The 15,016-nt window shown below is 41.1% G+C and overlaps 1 long non-coding RNA gene across 1 annotated transcript in view; it reads left to right on the top strand.

Moving 5' to 3' along the window:
* Nucleotides 1-10,443, top strand: part of LOC310679461 — a 58,423-nt gene extending 47,980 nt beyond the window's left edge. The window contains exon 3 of the long non-coding RNA XR_014512278.1: nucleotides 10,284-10,443. This is a non-coding gene — a long non-coding RNA (uncharacterized lncRNA). The remainder of the gene's footprint in view (nucleotides 1-10,283) is intronic.
* The last annotated feature ends 4,573 nt before the right edge of the window (nucleotides 10,444-15,016 follow it).

Genomic DNA, 15,016 nt, shown 5'->3' with positions numbered 1-15,016 from the left:
AAATGTGTACCTAAAAGCCAGACTCCTAACAATGGACTCTGTAGCAGCTATGAAGTCTAGACCCATGCTTCAGTGGTGTATTTGCACGAGAAAATTGTTGTAGTGCCAAACTTTAGGGCTAGCTACACAACAACATTAGCCAGAAATTAACCAATTTGTGAATTTGTAGGTGTATCCTCAATAATAGTTTGATATATCACATTTGTCCCTCACAGTAACACAGTTCTAGATCTGGGAGATCAGAAGATAGCACCATGTCCCAATTTCTCATCCAATTCCACCTATGTAAAGTACGAATAATGTTTATTGATCACACAGAAATATTATGAAAGCAGACTTGGTGAATAATTTCATAGAAATGCTAAATAGTTGATCTGTATTTCTGTTTTTCTATTTGGTTCACCATACATCCAGATCAATTGGATGAAAGCAATAGAAATTTCAAGGAGATTCCTGCAGTGAATCTGAACTCTTTATTCTGAATTAATAATCCACTGTCAAGTTGTTGTTTTTTAATGGATTGAGGAAGAAACACTGTGTAGTATTTTGTATTTTGACTTTTGAACCCAAAATCAAAGTTTAAATGTGTTCTCCTCAGAGGCATCAGGCCACTTTTATGTCTCTTAAATAAATAAAACTATGGTGCTCCCCCTTTATTTCTTCAGATGGATGAATCAAACTAACCAAAACATTATAGTGAGGTTTGAAGTGGGCTTTAAACAAAAATAAGTATGCAATAAATAAAACCTTGGCTTGTTTGTTTTTAAGAATATTATTGTACAAGATAGAATGGCATGACATCATGGCAACATTGCAATATTTGTGAAAGTACTAAGTTTAGCCGAAGTCATATGCTTGGCAGCAGGAGGATTCCAGATCTTTTGATGAGTGGGAATAGGCACATTTATAAAGCAAACTTTAGTGGTCCATAAAACTCTGGAGTAGCTTGCTAGACAGCAAATGCAGCAGGAAATTCAAAGATGCCAAACTAAATATTGTACTTCATTGTTCATGTGTTTGCTTCCTGAACAGCCTTCTCCAACTTTGGGTTCCCAGATGTTGTACTACCAACAGTGGTGCACTCCTTGTGGTGGTGTGACATTCACCAGGACGCGAAGGGGTGGGACAAAGCAGTTGTTCCAGAGCCCCCAGAGTTTAGGTCAAAACTTTATTATTTGAATTGTAAAAGGAGATTAGTCCCATTTATTGAGTTTCTGCCTGTTCCCAACCCACCAGCCATTCTCTCTGCCTGCACAAAATCTCTGTATTAATTCCCTAACACATATAGTCACAGGCTCTCCAGTAGTAAGGCTGGGGGGAGGGCAATATTGGACTAGGTGAACCATTGGTCTGATTCTATATAAGGCAGCTTCCCATGCATGTTGTTACATTGTGCATACTGGCAGACTCCAAAACTGAGGGCAGTGCCAATGCCAATGGAAAGAAAAGGAGACCTGAAGAGGTCCCCAACAAAGCTATCTCTGGGCTGCACGACTTGAGACTACCACTGGAAGTCAGATGATTGACTGCCTAGCTAGCTAGCTATATCACTCATCATGGCAAAAGTTTCTAGCTTAGCCTACCCCATAGCTTGTTTTCTATGGGTAGGGGATTTGTTTTTGTATGGAAGAACATTTGATCAAATGAGCACCCCCTGGCAAGTATACAGCCTAAATCAACTCAGTGAGAACTAGGTGTGTTGGTACGACTGACATAAGTTATGGAGTGCCATCTAAAGGCCAGGGGAATCAAGTCATAACTCACAGCTGTTTATCTTCACCTTCTCAATAATTTCCCCACATTTTGAGGCCAAAGGAGGTTGTTAAGAAAACAGAAGCCATTTCTTGTACATAACATATTCTCTACAATTGCATTCTTGCACCAAACCTATGAACTTGTGTTGAATTAGAAGAAGCCATTAAGACTATGAGCCAAGGAAGAAAGCTTTTCTTCCTGACCTTTTGGCAATCATTCCGGAACCTAAAACTTGCTATTTTAATTATCGCTGTTGCTATCTCCTTAATTCGTGTAGCACTGAACTCTATGAAATAAAGAACACCCAGCCAAGAGGAGAGAGAGTTCTAGCTGACGTTCAGGGCATTTTTCTGAAATTCGGCTGCTGCCCTTGATGATGTGTGGCAGTTCGTGCCTTGGGTGGATTAAAGGTATTTGCTCGAGATAAATCCCGTTATTGTCCTTATAATTTAATTAATTCTTCACCTTCATCCAGAAAGAACTCTTAAATTTTTACATTGCAGTTTTTTATTTCAAGTCACTCATGGGTTTTTTTGCCCATTGCTCTCTGAAGAGTCATGTTAACATAAGATGATTCCTATTTCTGAACATCCACACACCCTTGTCCCTGCCTCTATTACTTCATCATTGCTGCGGTTGGTAACCTTAACTTTTATGTCACTTTCCCACATAAGCTTCCGAAAGCATTTCATCACAGCACAGAAACCACAGTACTTTTAACAATAAGACCTATCAAAGCATAATTACAATCGTAATCTACCATACGCTCATTCAAAGCATAATTAATAGAGCAATTCAGTCAAAGCGTAATTAATTACAGCATCTCCAAAATGACAAATCTACAATTTATTTCAATAATAAATGTAATTATAATAGCGTGTCATCATGCAATCCCAGTTCCTAAAATTAACAATGTCAATTACCAATAATTCCATATCAATAATCACCATATATGGAGATGATTGTGTGATCCTGCCTGATTATTGCACATAAAGCAGTCCTGATAAGCAGAGGTGCTCTATTCCTGGAGAGGTCTTTTCCAGCCTCCCCACTTCACATCCTGAAACCACATCCTGACTGCTTTCTAGCGAGTCAGACTATTGCTCCATCCATCCAGCTCATCATTATCAACATTGACTGGCAACAGCTCTCCAGGTTTTCGGACAGGAGGTTTTATCTTGCAGCCTGACCTAGAGATGCCAGAAATTGAACTGGGACCTTCTGCATGCATTCTGCCACTGAACAGCAACCCTTCCTGAATCTGGCATACACTAGATACCTGCTCTCCTCTGCACACCCCTCTCCTACTCCCTTTTGCTCACATTTCAAACCAAGCAAGGCCCCAAATTCCTAACTGAACCCTTTCCCTCTCATTTTTGTGCTGCAGTGTGAGCTTAACCGTTTCTCGATGGAATGTTTTCATGGCATATCAGTCTCGGTGTTCCCTGAATTAACTTGCTCACTGAAGGGTAGAAGATGCTTATCTGGCCCGACAGTTTCAGTGTCAGTGGGATTGTTGATAGTCCCGTGAAACTACGGTGGGCGGGTGGCCATCCTTATTTATGTGGAATGGAGACATATGGCCAGAATAATCTGCTCTCTTTCCTCGGTAATTAAAACATCTGTGAGCGCAAAAAGACCAGAAGAAGACAAAAGCCCCTTGCAGTGCTAAATAATACAGGAGCACAAAACATGTACAGAATTGTGGGGGCTTTTCTTCTGCAAGAGTAGCTGAATCTCCAAAGACCAGTCCTGGTAACTTTCACCTCATATATGCCAGCCAGATCAGTGCATATAACCTCCTCTGCTAGTGGCAGCTCCTCTGTGCTAATAGTCACCATGGCATATTGCCTGCCTTCTCATGCTAGATCAGCTGACTCTTATGCTTGAAGCAAAAGCTGAGGTTGTCTTTGCCACTGCTGAGCACCCATGCAGACATATGGTATGAGATTCCAAGCTCTGCTTGTGACTAGTGAATTGAAGGAGGCAGCTATCACAGGCACAGACCTTAGAAAACCTGAAGCACAAGCATGGTCATCATGTGTTAACATTATTGAAGTCTAGTATTTATTTAAGCACCAGCCTATCATAAAATTTGGGGAAGTGAAAAATCCAGGAGATTATTACAGTCCAATCTATGAAATTCAGGAGGTGCAAAGTAAGTTAATTCAGACCAAATAAATTCCTTCTGTGTCTCTAGTCAGGATTCAGGAGTTAAACCCTCACATTAACTCTGTGCTTTGCATATTTCTTAATCAATCATCCATTTCCTTACTAAAACAGCAGTACATTCCATAAAAAAGACCTTTTTAGAATTGGCATTGAAAATCATTACTCTCTGGGAATCCATCCACAAACACATACCACTCAAACAATGGGCAATGTAGAGTGTTACTTCCCCCGCACCCCGCTTTCTTATTTTGGTATTTCCTACTCGTTTGATGAAGAAATTGAGCATTTCCCCATCTATAATTGTTTATTTTAGCCTCTTTAACTAGCACTAAGTCCTCTAAGGATAAAAGCATGAAAGAGAATGTTTACTTGTCAAAAGGAGAACAAAACAAAATTAACCACCAGTCAAATATATTTGTGTTACAGACCATTAAAGTCTTGGGCTTTGTCTGGCTCAAAGATTCAATTAAGCCCAATCCAGTTATAGGTGTAGCTCCTAATTAAAGTATTTGACATCTTCAAAGACATAAATATTTATGCGTGATAGCACCTTTATTTAACAGTAAACTAACTTACTCTAACAACATTTTTTTTTTTAAAGGATCAGGCTCCACTGGAGAGCTCATTTACATTTATCCACACGAAAGGCTCCGGGTTTAGCAGGTGTTATTTGATGCCATATACAGAAAGGCACAGAGTCAATACATGTCAACTCAAAAATAAGCCCCATTGTGTTCCAGGTGTACAGGGTTGCAACCAGAATCACCCACTTTTGTAGGCATAACAGACTGGTGATGTTGCTCAATTGGTTAGTGTGTGGTTCGATCCCCATAATGGAAAGATGCATATTCCTGCATTGTAGGGGTTCAGACTAGATGATCCTTAGGGTCACTTCCTACTCTATGATTCCATGTGATGTCCTGTTCTATGAGATGACAATATCTCCATAAGACTGAAGAAGAAGAGAAGAAGAAGAAGTTTGGATTTGATATCCCACTTAATCACTACCCGAAGGAGTCTCAAAGCGGCTAACATTCTCCTTTCCCTTCCTCCCCCACAACAAACATTCTGTGAGGTGAGTGGGGCTGAGAGACTTCAGAGAAGTGTGACTAGCCCAAGGTCACCCAGCAGCTACATATGGAGGAGTGGAGACGTGAACCCGGTTCCCCAGATTATGAGTCTACCGCTCTTATCCACTACACCACACTGGCTCTGAAAAAATATCCTTGTGGAGCTCCAATCAGCCTGTATTTTTTTGCATGGGCAGTTGCTACAATGGATTTGCTGGAGGCCCACAGATTTCCCATTCCTGGCATAGATGTGGAGAATTTTGTTTTCCCCTATCATGCTTGAGATTACTGCTAGGGAACTAGTCAGCACCTGCTGGCTCCCAGTATCATTCCACCCCACAGACGTCTTTGTGGTTGGGGTAAATTTAAAGAAGGGAGGAGTGGCAACATGGAGGGCTGGGGGTTCCCCAAATCTTGATGGTCTATGGCGGCTTTCATTAACTTTCCTGAGTTCAGGAAATCTTGGAAAACTGAGCAGAGGTGAGCTGCGGAGTCCTTGCCCACCACTGTTCTGAAGTCTGTGCTGAGATAGTACAATGCTTGCTAATCATGTTAGCCAACAGAGTTTTATTCATTCAGATGAACTCTTCTGTTAACAAAATTCTTGCTTAATTTCTTTACGGGGCTCCATTGCTTACTGTATTCCGGCATCTTAAACCCATGCTTTGGCTAGCTGTGGGAGGGTGGGGAGAAAAATGCATACCCTCCAACTTTTCTCTGATGAAAATCGTAAAGGTAAAGGTAAAGGGACCCCTGACAGTTAAATCCGGTCACGAATGTCTCTGGGTTTGGGCCCTCATCTTGCTTTACAGGCCAAGGGAGCCGGCATTTGTCCGCTTCTGCAGACAGTTTTTCCAGGTCATGTGGCCAGCATGATTAAGCTGCTTCTGGCGAAGCCAGAGCAGCACACGGAAACTGTGTTTACCTTCCTGCTGGAGTGGTACCTATTTATCTACTTACACTGCATGCTTTCAAACTGCTAGGTTGGCAGGAACTGGGACCGAACAACGGGAGCTCACCCCGTCACGGGGCCTCAAACCGCCAACCTTCCAATCGGCAAGTCCAAGTGGCACAGTGGTTTAAACCACAGCACCACCCACATCCTCTAATGAAAATAGGGGTGCCCTATTCCATAATAACAATAACAATAATTTATTATTTATACCTTACCCATCTGACTGGGTTGCCCCAGCCACTCTGGGAGGCTTTCATCATATATAAAAACATAATAAAACATTGAGCATTAAAAAAAGTCCTTATATAGGTCTGCCTTCAGATGTTTCCTAAAGATTGTATAGTTACTTATCTCCTTGGCTTGGGGGTCGCATAATTCCATGCCATTCAGCATTCATCCAATGAAAATAGGGACATCCTAAGGAAAAGTGGGACATTCTGGGATCAAATCAGAAACCAGGATGGCTTCTGTAAATCTGGAACTGCCCCTGGAAAACAGGGACACTTGGAGAGTCTGGAAATATATAAATGGAAAAGCCTGCTGCATAAAAAAAAGAAAAGCTTTCATGAAGAAAAATACACCCGAGCTTCTTTTATTTATTTAGGAATTGACATTTATTTTTCAAAACAGCAAATAATAACTTGAATCCCTGGATTGCAAGCAGGAAGAACATTGGTCATAAATACTTCAGTACAAGTGGTGCCAGGTGAGCCCTGTACATAGCTTTTCCATTTACCATTTTCCTTGCCGCCTCTCCCCTCCGCTCCATGAGTTTGCATGGCTGTTAAGAGAGAATCAAATCAAAGTCAACCACATCCCTCCCTCCGCGTGCCATTAACATCTTAAGAAAGGTTAACAGAACAAGGTTGCATCTTTTCTTTTGCACATGCCTTCTTCATTAACAGCAAAGCTGGAGAGAGAGGTGTAAACATGGATCCACTACAGGGCAAACTGATTCTGATGCCTTGCTCTTTCCCTCTCCAACAGTTGTACATTTGAGAGACCCCTGTGGAGATGTTTCTCAGGCAGCAAAATGGGGAACCAGCCCAGCTTTTAACCTGAGAAAAGCATTTATAACATTTGTTAACGAGAAAGGGAAAGAGACAAAAAAAAGAGCAACAACCCTATATTCACACTGCAGGCCTTCGTAGCTGGTTAGTGTTAACATTGCTTCTGCAGGCATAAGGGGAATTGTAGTAAGTCTTCCAAGAACAGAGAGCTAGTTTCATCTTGTTTGACACATTGTTTCCTGATAAGAGCTTCTGGGAAAATACTTCAGTTTTCTTGTCAGACAGAGCACGCTGAGTTGCCAAGAGAGACCCTGAACCCACAGGCTCCTGGCAAGAGGAAAAAAAAATGGAATCTGAGCTGGAGAGGCAGAGGGATTGGTTACAAGATGGAGAGAGGGAGGGTAGTGGCAGGTCTGTGAAATGTGGGCAAATGTTGGCATGGATAGAAATCAAATGAGCCCTTTTGGCAACGCTTGACAAAGGAAGGAAAGCTTAGGTTGAATTTTCTCCAGGATTCCTGGCTGCTCTTTTCTATGGGGGATCTTTCAGCATGAAGTTTTATTCTATCAATGACTACCTTGCTGCTCCTGAGACTGTCAACTCTTGAAATACTGCTGGGTGATCTGAAGGACATGAATGCAGGTTCTCATCCTGGTGACTGGAGGAGTGTGTGCCCTTGATGACAGCTGGTACAGAACTGTGGGGTGTGGGTGTGAATTTATACATTTCCTTGCATATTGCCATTTCATTAGAAAAATCAAAGTGGTTTGTAAGAAGAGTGTGTGTTTGTGTGTATTACACCACATCAAACACTAAGATCGCAGATCATCAACTAACTATTATAGATGGTATTCTTTTCAATTGTCTGCCAAGACCTGGTGCAAAGAAAGGTTTTCATCCGGATCGAACCAATGACACTAAAGGCTCAATGTCAATGTCAAATAAGCCTCACCAACTCAGGAGGTATAGATAAATATTAATTAATAGCATATAAAATGAGCATTGTTCTTCTTGCAATTTTGCTTCATCCCACCCAACACTCTTCATTTGGGGAGTGTACTTAGGGCATGTGTGGCAGCTCCAGCATGGTAAACCATGGCTTGTAGCACCATACTTGCTGACCAGCACATTCTTAGCTCATAAATCCATTACTACAAGTGGTGTGTGGGTGTGTGGCTGAGATAGCTTTTAAAAAGTGATTAGTCAAGTTCATGGAGGTCTGCCAATTGTTGTCAGTCGTGTTAAAAGGAGGTTCACCTCTGATTATCAGGTGCTGGGGGCAAGGAACAGAGGCTCTCTGCCTCTTGCTTAACTTATGGGATTCCCAGGAGTATTTACTTGACTAATCCTGGAAGCAGAATGCTGTACTAGAAGAACCTTTCATCTATTCTAGCACTGGCATGATTTGATGCTCTTATCTAACACAGCGTCTGATCCCGCCTCTTTGCCAGCAAAGACAACTCTCCCTTTGAAGCTTCCCCTCCAACCTGACTCACACTAGTTCATCAGAAATCTTCAGGCTTGGAGGAAAGTCACAAACCAGCCCTTCTCCCAGGCAACATGGAAGAAACAAATGCCCTTATGCGGCACTGCTTGCCTACTAGGGCAAGAAGCAAACTACTGCTGAGTCAATGCTACCAGCTTTTACTGCTGCTCTACCAGTAGTGGTTTGGGTCTGGGTGATAGAATACCAGCAGATGGCCCCCTGCCCCTGCCCCTGATCATATAACATCAACATATAGTCTACTTTCCAGGAACTGTTGCTCATAGGATGACATTAAAGGACAGAATGGAAAAAGTAGCAGTGTGTGTGTGTGCATCGAAGTACATAGGGATGTGTGTGAGAGAGGGGGCTCTCCGTAAGATCAGTTGCCAAACATTTACCATTTACTATGTCCTGCTATAATTTTTGGTTCTGCTTTTAAAAACAAAACAAAATCTCACTGAAAACTGGTAGTTTGAATTTATCCAGATTCCAGATCTCAGAAATGAATGCACATGTAGCCAACACAAACAGATTGAGTCCTGGATTACACAAACAGACATAGAATCCTGTTTATTTCAGCAATGGTAACAGACTTCTGCCAAATGCCAGTACTGGATTAAAAGCAGCCCACAGCTGTATATGATTCAGCACTTTGCATCATCAAGTCGGCTCTTTGATTTCAAAAATTAGGGCTAAGTCTACAGCCTCTATTCCACCTCCGCACATTCTGTAGCATTCATAAAATATAGTGGAAGGAAAGCACCAAACTGTGCTATGGGGCAATCTGTAGTCATTTAATGGGACATCCTTTCCATTTCCATTGAAGATGCCCAACAGCAGTGCATGGGGCAGTTTTCATTTTCCCATTCATTGCTAAGTGGGAATCAATTTTTTTTTACTGCATATATTGTGTAGCTTTCATTTAAAACACACCCTTCTGCTGCAGGTATTCACAAATTATCTTTAGCATGAGATGGCATAATTAGTTATGCTTGTTTATACGTAGAAAGGCTTCCCTTAAATTTATCTGAGAATTGGATCTGGCTGAATAGGCCACAACTTTGATCATTTTGGAGAAAATCTATTTGTTCCCTCCTGAAACATTACAGTGTTCATTTTACAGTTTAACTGTTATTTTTTTTTTTTTGCTATTCCTATTATATGGAATCTAAAGCCAGATGAAGCTTTAAGCTAACTGGTTGCTTATTAATTAGGCGGGCATGTTTCATTGACGTTCCATCTTTGTTGTCTCCTAGGCTGCTAACAGTAGGGCTATTGTGACTCACAGCAGTGGCCAAATTTCACTCTGGGGTGTAGGCACTGCTGCTGATGTCTCAATGTGCCCTGGCTCCTGAAAATTTCTTGATCATATTATTTCCTTTCCTCTGGGAAAGAAAAATAAAATGTTTAGAATGGACTAGATGATCTCCTGGGATCCCTTCAAACTCTACACTTCTGTTCTTCCATGCTTCTATGTCAGTTTCACATCCTTTTATTCACAAGTCAATTCCATCCCATTTATGCATCAATCGTCTGCCACTGTTGTTATTAATTTATTTATTTCACCCTAAAATATGCATTTAGTTTTGTGTGTGTGTGTGTGTGGTCCTGTAACGAACTCTCTCTGAAGGCAGCCCTGTTTAGGTAAGTTTTTAATGACTGATGTTTTAATGTATTTTTAATCTTTTGTTGGAAGCCACCCAGAGTGCCTGGGGAAACCCAGCCAGATGGGCAGGGTATAAATAAATAAATAAATAAATAACCTCTCTCTCTCTCTCTCTCTCTCTCTCTCTCTCTGTGTGTGTGTGTGTGTGTGTGTCTGTGTCTATTTCAAGGATTATAAGACAAATATAGTCCAAGTAGTCAGAATCGGTTTCCAGTTCCTATCTTCCTTAATGGAGGCAGCCCCCACAACATCGTGGGGATTGAAGGCAGAGAAAAACAAGAATGATAGAGGGTAATTCATTCTTGGAAATTCCTCCCACAGAAGGGTGGAACGGGCTTCACTCGCAGTCAGTCTCAGTACCTGGCTCTCGCTCTGGCATGGAATGCGGGGGGCAGGGAGGTGCTGAATATAAAAGCATTTCACCTGGCGAAAACCCTCCTATGCCACCATTATGAAGCAGAGGTTTTCCTGTTAACTGGATTTTTAATTGGCTTTAAAGTCAGGCACACTCTGAGAGAAGATGTTGTGAACTGTGAAATTACCCAGCTGCATTGCTCTGACATTTGGAAGTTAGGGTATTAATGATTTGGCCACCATCTCCAGATGCAAAATGTTAAAGATACAAAATGAGGTTGGGTGGCAGTATGGAATAAAACTTGTGATTAAAAGAACACTTAGCTGCGTGTGAGGTAAGAGATGGGGGGGCTATAATGCTGAAATTGATTATCTTGGAAAATTAGATCGGATACCGTCTCAACCCCCCTAAAAAAATAAAAATAAAACAGAGAAGAGATACAATTTAAGTGGACTTTGGCCAAAATGCAGTTGTAAAGTTGAAATGAATTTGGAACCTTGGATAAGGGAGGCATGGAGACATTGATGGTGATCAATTAAAATGAAAGTACTCCAAGATTTCCTACAGCGGAAGCTGGATCCCTCTTTCTTGGGCTGTGGAAATTTCTAGATGTTGACTGATTAGTGAGAAAGAGTGGACTGTTGGAGTATGTTTTCGTCCAGAAACACCAAGCAAGGTGAGAGTATGATGGGAGCTAATGAGAATTTTGAGAATTCTCTAGGATTATCGCCCCACCCCAGCTATGCTGAGAGACAAAAGCAATTGGAGGAATTTCAAGAAGGGGACAGCAGACAAAGGCCAAGAACTTTATAATTGGACATATTCAAACTGACACACACAAAGAAAAGGAAAATAATTAGAGCACCTCATTTGAAATCCTATGGAAAATTAAATAAGGTATTACCACGAATGATCATCACTAAAATGCAGCTGTTATATTAATGATTAATATACCAACTGAAATGTAATTAGATGCTAATAAAAAATATGAGCCACAGCAATATAAGAACTGGACAAAAAACATTAATCCAGGAGTGCGGGAAACCACTTGGATGAATTTGGAAAGAATTTGAATTATTTTGATGTTAATCGAAATCTGTATAATTTGCAAAACTGTAGTAATATTGGAAAATTAATAAAAAAATATTATATAAAAAAGAGAATCAGGTTGATTCATTTAAAAATGCAGACTAAATGAAATCCCCAAGCATCTCCCAACTCCAGCCTGGACTGTGCACGGTGCACTGATCAGTAACTCAAAATGGGGTCTTTTCTGGGGTGGCACCCTGGCTGTGAAACTCCACCTCCCATCATAAATATAGCTGGCATCTACATTGTATGGGTTACAGGCCTAGCTGAAGATGCATCTTATCCCCAAGGGATGTGTGGGCAATAAAAATGCACGACCGATGGCTTGGTATGGAATATGATACAGACCCTCTAGTGCAGTGATGACCATACTTGCCGCTCCAGCTGTTTTGGGACTACAATTCCCATCATCCGTGACCACTGGTCCTGTTAGCTAGGGATGATGGGAGTTGTAGTCCCAAAACAGCTGGAGGGCCAAGTTTGGCCATCACTAGTGGCACCAATCACCTGGTTTGGTGGGGTACCCAGATTGATTCAGGAGGGCTAGAAAGCTCAATGAACAAAGCAATATGAAAGCAGCTTTCTGTGCTTTAACATGCATACACACACAGGCTTTAAAAAATAATCACAGTAATTTTCCCAACAGCTGTTTAAAACCAGATACATGTCTGAAACCAACTCAGTGATCTCCGCACATCCTTCTGCATTTTTCATTTCTCATCCCTGAGTAAATTCCTAGGAACCTCTGTTACAATCAGATGTGTTGTCTTTCTCCAAATTACAATTTTTTAAAGCAAAGAGGGGAACTAAGTTTTTCTGAGGTTTTTTTTTTAAGCCCTTTATAAATTACCTACGAAGTTCCATAAACATCAGATTGCAGCTTTTGGGGAAGGTGGGGGTTTAATTGTAGCTTTAAATGTTTAATTCTGAGATAGGTTTGCAGCAGATACTCAAAGGGATGCTGATGGTGCTTTTGTGACACGGCTTCCTTCCTGTCAAATGGACAGCACTCACAGAAATAATAGCCCAGATTCCCCCAAAGAAATCTGCCTCAAATTGACGCTGAGCTGGTCTGGCATCTGAGAAAGAGCTAGGGAGGGCAGTATTAACCCACTAATTGCTCTGGGATGCATAGTTCACAGCCTGTGAAAGGAGGGACGTAAACAGAGAAGTGTGGATAATACGAGAAGGACTTTGGGTACACATGGGAATGAAAAGCTTAGGCAAGGAATGGCTGCCATAACTGGTGTGGTTCAGGTTTCAGTGCACCCTAGAGCTGATCTTCCTGCTGGCCACGACTGGATCTCCTATATACCACCTTGTCATTTAGAGCATCCATGCAAGTCTCCATTGACATGTAACACATTGGCAGGTGAATTGCGGTCCACAATGGAACCAACATTCCATTTTGAAATATGCTTTTTGACAATCTCTTACTGGAAAAATCACCTGCCCATTCACATTCCAGCTGGTTATATTTCTGTTGCCTTTCCTTTGCCATTATCATACCGAGGAAAGGCCTCGGTACTTTTTGCACCTTTACTTTCACTGGAACTTAACATTACCTTTTTATTTTTTAGGTACACTTAAACCTACATAGTGAGAGCCAGGATGGTGCCGTGGATAGCATGTTACTAATACTAGCACAAGGAAGACCAGGATTCAAATCCACATTAGCAATATATCTCCTTGTGTGATCATGGGCCTTCCACCATCTCTCAGGCAAACTTACCTCACATGGCTGCTGTAGAGATAAAAGGGGGGGATAACCAAATATGCAGCCCTGAGGGCTGTGAAAGAAGAATAGAATAAGAATGTAATAAACAGACAGTTTCCCTGACTGCAAGAAATGAAGTTACAGGGAACCAGGCAGAGTGGTGCCCGCCGTGTGGAACACCCTCCCATCAGATGTGAAGGAAATAAAAAGCTATTTGACTTTTAGAAGACATCTGTAGGCAGCCCTGTATAACGATTTTTGTTTATTTATTTATTTTGATGCTTTCTAGTGTTTTTAACATTTTGTTGAGAGCTGTCCAGAGTGGCTGGGGCAATCCAGTCAGATGGGCGACATGAAAATGAAAATAATGAAAATAATATAAATATATTTAAAGTTCTTAAAGCAAGTGGATCCCTAAAGCTTTGTCCCTTTAACTGGAACCTAAGTGAGCTAACCTATAGCCAAGCACTCATAAGAAGTCTCTGCCACCTTCTCCAAACTCCTCATCAATACACTGAGAGTTGCTCAGCTGGCATGGGGAGTAAAATAGTTTACAGCATGCGAATTAGATCAATTAATTTCTAACACGAACCTAATGAGCGTTTTAGAAGAGGATTTAATGTCTCATTTACACCCTATAGCTATCTTGTTAAATGCCAATTAAGTATCTAAATATTTTTAGCAGCTTAATGAATTACAGTATAAGTAATAAGGGATCGTCACTTTTTTCTGAAGTATAAGAGACTCAGCCTCTTTTCAGGAAACAAATGCTATGGAAGCAACACTGTCCACACTTTTCAACTGTACTGAAATCATTGAAAATTAATAGTACCACATAATTGTACATATGGTGGAAGGTGGAAATAAATCTTGAGTTCCTGCAAAAAGCCCAAACAGTATGGTTATTTGAACCATTGCAGCTAAAGCGTGATTCACTAAACTAGCTCCAGAGTGGGGACTATGCCATTTTGGATCAATTTGAAAATGACATCGCTACCTGTAAATGAGATCACAGATTGCTGGAGAACAAAAACATTGATAAGTGCCATTGTATAGGAAATATTGCAATGGCAGCCAGTGAGCATGCAATTAATTTTGTCAGTATGCATGACTATGCAGAAGGGTTGGACCAAAACTGAATTGCATTTTATGATGACTACTCACTGCTAAGTAAATATTTCAGTGCATTAAGCTTTTAATTGCAGGAAGCAAATTATTCCCCTTTTTACTTTAATACGCTGTGGATGTGTAAGCTGTGAACAACCTGCAGGAAGCAAGATGCTGGCCCAGATAGACTTTTGATCTGATCCTACAGGAGTCTGCTTATGTCCTTATAATGTGTCTCTCCTGATCTGGTCAATGAGTAGAAGGGAACAATTTTGCACACCCATAGCTCAGTGTTAGAGCCAAAAGTCCCTGATTCAATCCCCTGCTGTCCTGTATAAATACTAAACTAGATGGACCAATAGGTTTGAACCAGTAGAAGGCAGCTTCCTACATACCTCACCAATCAGATGTGCTGGAACCACATGGACACAAAAGAATGGATCATCTGAACATAACCTATGTACGTACAATTCAATGCAAAGAAGCAAAAATCGTGTGGTGGGTTCCAACATTTAATCAGAAAATCAGCTATATGATTGAATTGTCTGGATGCTATTTTCTTCTGGAAGGAAAGCCCAGTGAAGATGAGGTTGGCACACATGGTGACTGGGAGGAACTCTGCACATTTGGTCTC

Source organism: Podarcis tiliguerta (assembly GCF_965153285.1).
Source record: "Podarcis tiliguerta genome assembly, chromosome: 6".
NCBI classification, from domain to species: Eukaryota; Metazoa; Chordata; class Lepidosauria; order Squamata; family Lacertidae; genus Podarcis; species Podarcis tiliguerta.
This window is presented reverse-complemented; position numbering and strand designations above follow the sequence as displayed.